General features: G+C 34.7%; 1 long non-coding RNA gene across 1 annotated transcript in view; it reads right to left on the bottom strand.

Moving 5' to 3' along the window:
• Positions 1-302: 302 nt before the first annotated feature.
• Positions 303-6,000, bottom strand: part of LOC125681205 (uncharacterized) — a 37,650-nt gene continuing 31,952 nt past the window's right edge. The window contains exon 4 of the long non-coding RNA XR_007372186.2: positions 303-489. This is a non-coding gene — a long non-coding RNA (uncharacterized LOC125681205). The remainder of the gene's footprint in view (positions 490-6,000) is intronic.

Raw genomic sequence — 6,000 nt, 5'->3', positions numbered from 1 at the left:
TACCTGGCAAAATCAACACTTCAGTTTCCATGGAATTTCTGCCCTGATAACAATATTTCAACATGCTTTATTTCTCACCTGTACCGTGCAGTCAGGAAAAGGTTATAGTCTGAATCGAAAAGAAAGCTGGAAATAAAGAATATGCTTTATTGCCCTATCTGCAGATACCCAACACCCAAATTCAAATATATTTCCCTTGTTATTACAAAATTTTGAAGTAGATGTGATAAAGCATACTATTGAACAAGAAGTTGGGTGCTCAAAACCCTATCAATGGACTTCCCATGATGCAACAGCAATTTTTAATCAATTATTAATACTGTGCCTTTGAAAATTGAACAGATACCAAATGGATTGAAAATCAAATATTTGATTTTATAGATTAGTTTGCTTATGGTTGCTTAAGAAACAGTTTACCCGAGTCTGTTTGCATTTTGATCATGATGATCCTTTTGGAATAATTCCTCCACAATCGTGTGTGTACCAAACCTGCAAGAGTTGAACTTGGATCAAAGACAATTTTAACTAAAGTTGTTTTTTAGGTTTTAGACCCGGAACTATTAATGTAGCACACCTACCAGTGGCTATTTCATAATCTATATATTCTTTGTTTTCTTCAATTACACAAAAATTGTCTCTGGTATATTTCTAGGTCATGTCAACACTTTATGTATCATTTTCACATAAATATACATTGGACTTGATCTGCTTAGTGGTTAGGGTGCTCGCTTTGCAATCAGGGGGCCTGGGTTCAATTCTCGATCCTGGTGCAATGTCAAACCTATGGTGTTTAAAATAGGTAAGTGACTGTTCCTTCTCTAAATTCCCAGCATTAGAAGTGAATGTCACAGGTCCCAGCATTAGAAGTGAATGTCACAGGTCCCAGCATTAGAAGTGAATGTCACAGGTTCCAACATTAGAAGTGAATGTCACAGGTCCCAACATTAGAAGTGAATGTCACAGGTCCCAGCATTAGAAGTGAATGTCACAGGTCCCAGCATTAGAAGTGAATGTCACAGGTCCCAACATTAGAAGTGAAAGTTACAGGTCCCAGCATTAGAAGTGAATGTCACAGGTCCCAGCATTAGAAGTGAATGTCACAGGTCCCAGAATTAGAAGTGGATGTCACAGGTCCCAGCATTAGAAGTGGATGTCACAGGTCCCAGCATTAGAAGTGAATGTCACAGGTCCCAGCATTAGAAGTGAATATCACAGGTCTTTTGGATATGATCTTAAAACAAAGGTCATTGTCACATTAGACAGTGGCTTGAAAAAAGCCCACCTCATTGCTACAGCCAAGCTAGAGCATCAACATGCATGGATCAAAATTTGTGCCATTTCACCTAAAGCTGGGTGACATGTCTAGAACCTGCATGAATGGGACGTAAACATACAATATATAAACAAACAAACAAAACAGAATTATGCAAATTCTGATGAATGACATGAATATAGTTATAAAAGGTTTACAAAGACAACCTCTTTAACAGCAAGTAACTAGATACAAGAAACATGCTTATATGCATTAACCATTATAATGACCATAATTCTACACGCTTGCTGTTCAAAGGGGAAAGCTTGTGGCATTGTTCATGGTATAGCCATTATCATCATGTCTAGAGGTTACAGTATCAGCTGATTAAGTTAGCAGCTTAATGGTGATGATATGATGACACTGCTACACATAATGCACGTGTTCTATATAGTACATCAACGTGTACACATCTCTGTATCATAAAACCCAGTCAGGGGAACTAATGATCAAGGAGTTCTATATAGTACATCAACATGTACACATCTCTGTATCATAAAACCCAGTCAGGGGAACTAATGATCAAGTTCTATATAGTACATCAATGTGTACACATCTCTGTATCATAAAACCCAGTCAGGGGAACTAATGATCAAGGAGGATGCATCAAATTTAGCTCCTTTGCTCTGGAACCCATAATGTAAAAACATCTGTGTGATAGAATGCAAACCAAGTGCAAACTTCCCATTTGGAAGACATTCAAAGTAATTCTACAAAACCAGATCTTGGAATATTCAAGCATCAGAGAGAAAGAGAGAAAGAAAGAAAGAGTCTTCAATCACCCTTGAGCTTAGAACTCAACATTGACAAAATGGTGAATATTTACAATGAATGCTCTGAATATTGTGAAGCAGGTGTCACTATACAGAGGAAGGAATCTATTAACTGTAGATATCCAACTTTTTATTGTGACTTTAACCTTCAGCAGGATATAGGGGAATGGATAAAAGGCATAAAAACCAGATACGCCCAAGCAGGATTAACCCTGGATTAGATAAAAAAAAAGTTGGCAGGGATTAATCTTTTAATCTTATTATTTCTGTGAAATGTGAAGCACTATTTTCTTTATGTGCTTTGCAGAAAGCAAGTAAAGGAACTAGGAGGAAAAAAACAAAAGAAAATTTCATGCTAATAATGTTTTATACTAATTGTTATATGTGAAGTACGTATTTTCTTGAATGATTTTTTTCACTGTCATGCTTAAATGTTATATAAACTATAAGTTGAGAAACATTTATAAATTGAGATAAGATACAACAGATTTTTTTTCTAAATGCTTCTGAAAGTAATATTATAATTTTGTGTAACGGATATAACCTCTACACCACTACACCTGCAGAGCTATGTCTGTTTCATCAAATGAACAATACCGGACTCTCACAGGTGCCAGTCCCAACTTTAAATAAAACAGATGTCCTCTCTATTACTAAGGTGAAAACCTGACAATGCTTAGAACATCAAGATAATGCATAGCCATTTTTTCCCCTTCAGTTTTAATTTAGGTTCAACAGGGTTGGTTTAAATGTTTGACCCCAAGTCAAGTGAAGTGACTATAGTGTGGAAAAATAACATTATCTTGATCTTTATATGGTGATGTCAACACTTTTTAAAATTCAAAACATAAATTCTTTCTTCTTTGCAGTGTCAGCCTTACATGTAAATAGATAAAAAAAAAAATATGGTAGCAGACCAGGTCGGAGAATGTCTATATTGAGAAAAATTATCACCTTTTTAAGTACCTATATATTAAGACTTCGATCATTCCCATATGCCCATTTTATTCTGTTCTATGGGCTATATGTGTATAGAAAATAAATATCAATTGAAATGATATGCTGAGAAATAGGAATGTTTGACATATCCAAAATGCAGAATCTGTACGTGTGCAACTTTACTTTTTCTTTAAATTGCACAGGTATAAATGGAATTATACCAATTCTTTCAGTATTCAGACCACCAAGATGTGCATCTATTTTCTTCAGTTTTAATACATGTGGGTCATGGAGCTGCATTACTATGCAGTTTATAAAACTTGTAACATTAAATAAAAAAAATTTAATGGAATAATATCTCTTTACTCCTTTAATTGAAAAATAGTAATTACAGTACATTACACAATCAGCATTATCATTAAAATAAGGAAAAAGTCTTCATTTGCAAAAGTAACAGAAAATAGTAAATTTGCATATTTTAATTAGCTACCCCCTTTAGATGCTGCTTAAGACCCAATAAAGTGGCCTAATCAACCCCTGCTAACTTTCTAAGAAAACATTGATAAAAAAAACAACCAATTTTTCTTTAATTCTTAAACAATTCAAAAGCCCTATTTAATTTATTTCATGTCATGTACCTTGTAACACCTGTCTTATTGCATCAAAAAGTCAAGAGGTTTTTATTATGCACTAGAAATCTGAAGAAACATTATGTTCAATGTATAAAGTTTTAAAAATATCTGACTCGGGTATATCTTGTGTATAAATCTGCCAGTGTTTGTTGGTTTTAAAAGGACAGAAATATGTTCATATATAGTGTATTATAATTGCAAATTAGGACAAAATTTGTAATAAACCATTTACTAGTCAATTATTTAAATGTTACTCTTATGGAAATTTCAAGGTCTTGTGGTAAAATAAGACATGACCTTGAATTAACCTTGACACAGAAACAAGAACAGTAACACCCAATATTTGTGTATCAAAATAAAATTCTACATGCAATCACATTGATGCATCCAATAAATATGAGAAAATCCAAATTTAAACATCATTCCTATAGGAGCACTCTGACATGGTAAACTTTCATCACTCAAATCTTAAGGAATGCAAAAATGGTATCATGTGCGTGTTGGGTCAAAATGAAAAATCAGTTTAAATAAAGCTTCTTGACACATGTAAAAATTCCCTCTCAATGTCTTATAATTAGCATCTATATCTTTCAAATCTTTCTGAATTTAAACTCAGGAAAAAAGTGATAACTTTTGATGAGGATAGACAGCAAAAATCTTCACTCTTTTTCTTCAACATGTAGGAATCAGGGTGGTCAGTTTATCTTTTCTATGGCTCCAAGCTATCTTCTTGGGATTTGAGAAGTTGGCAGGGCCTCACTCAACAACAAGTGGCATTCTTAATTGTACCTGATAATAACTAGAATAAAGACTTGATGCTGATTCCATTTTTAGCTACTGGACCATTACTTGTGAAACAGATACAATCAATCACTTTCGTAAAGTAATCCATAGAATGACGTTTCTTGATTTTTGTCTTATTAATATAACTGGGCAAAACACTCTGACCTAAACATAACCAAATGCATTAAATTATTTCCAGTCATTGAGACCAACACAGGGGCCAGAACAGCATTAACAGGCATTTATGAGGGCATTATCATCTTTCAAAACAATTGCTTTGGCATATAGTAACAATGCAAATGTCCACCCATTTGACAAATTTAGTTCTTTAAATTAAAAGGTATGTTCCACCCATAATACTGTCAAAATCCACAATTTTTAAACATTGCAATAAGAGAAAACAACAAATCTATGTGATTGTATCCAAGCTGGTAGGTGCCAGGGTAGAGAATTAATATTAATTTAACTGGCTGCATCACTCAATCTATGCGACAGTTGCCACTTAATTCAATGGGTGGCTATTACTTATTATTTGGCTACCACTACTTATTTAACTGGTGGTCAGTCGCCACTTAATTTATCTGGCAGCCACCACTTAATTCATCTGGTGACAGCGCCACTTAATTAACTGGCGGTCCCCACTTAATTTATGAGGCAGCCATGACTTAATTTAACTGGTAGTCGCCACTTAATTTATATGATTAGCAGCTGTCACTTAATTTTTATAGCTACTGCTAATCTATAAAATAATTTACTTTGTACTGCTATGCTATCATTTTCTACAAAGAGGTTATATTAGTAAGCAACATTGTTTTTCGAGGGCAGCCAGTAGAGAAATGGTCTTCTTAAATTCTTTACAAGGACAACAATAAAACTAAAAAAATTCCCTTTTGCTCAAAACTTCCAATTCCTAAATTGAGGGGCACCATTCATACTTCAATTCATCTGTTAATAATTCAAAGTTACGTTTGTACCATTCATTACTACCACCAAAAGAGTGGGGTGGGGGCCAATCAGCCAATATACCATGCTTTGCATGCAAAAGTAATGAAAAATCAACATTGTCAAAAAAGTGTAAGGGGTCAGGCAGCCCCCTGCTTCTACGTACCTATACGCTGGTATATTTAGTACACATTAATATTTCCTTGTGCGCAAATCTATCTCACCACATTTGATATAATGAACATTAATATACATGTATATAACTTTGCAAATTGACAGGCGGTTTGACAAATGATAATCCTCTTTGTGAAACACACATGTAATTGCAAATCATTGGACCCCCTTTCATTTTGGAAAAGAGTGAAAGAAAAGAGGAAGAGATGCCAGTTGAATAACTGGCAACTGCCAGATAAATTTTGTGGTGACCACATGATGTGAGTGGCAGCCCCCAGATAAGTGGGGACTGCCAGATGAATTAAGTGGTGACTGCCAGATGAATTAAGTGGCGACTGCCAGATGAATTAAGTGGCGACTGACAGATGAATTAAGTGGCAGCCATCAATTAGATTAAGTGGCTGCTGCCAGAAAATAAGTGGCAGCTGCCATATGAATTAAGTGG

This window comes from Ostrea edulis, chromosome 2 (genome assembly GCF_947568905.1).
Source record: "Ostrea edulis chromosome 2, xbOstEdul1.1, whole genome shotgun sequence".
Classification (NCBI taxonomy): Eukaryota; Metazoa; Mollusca; class Bivalvia; order Ostreida; family Ostreidae; genus Ostrea; species Ostrea edulis.
Note: the sequence above shows the minus strand (reverse complement) of the source record. Positions and strands in the feature narration are given on the sequence as shown.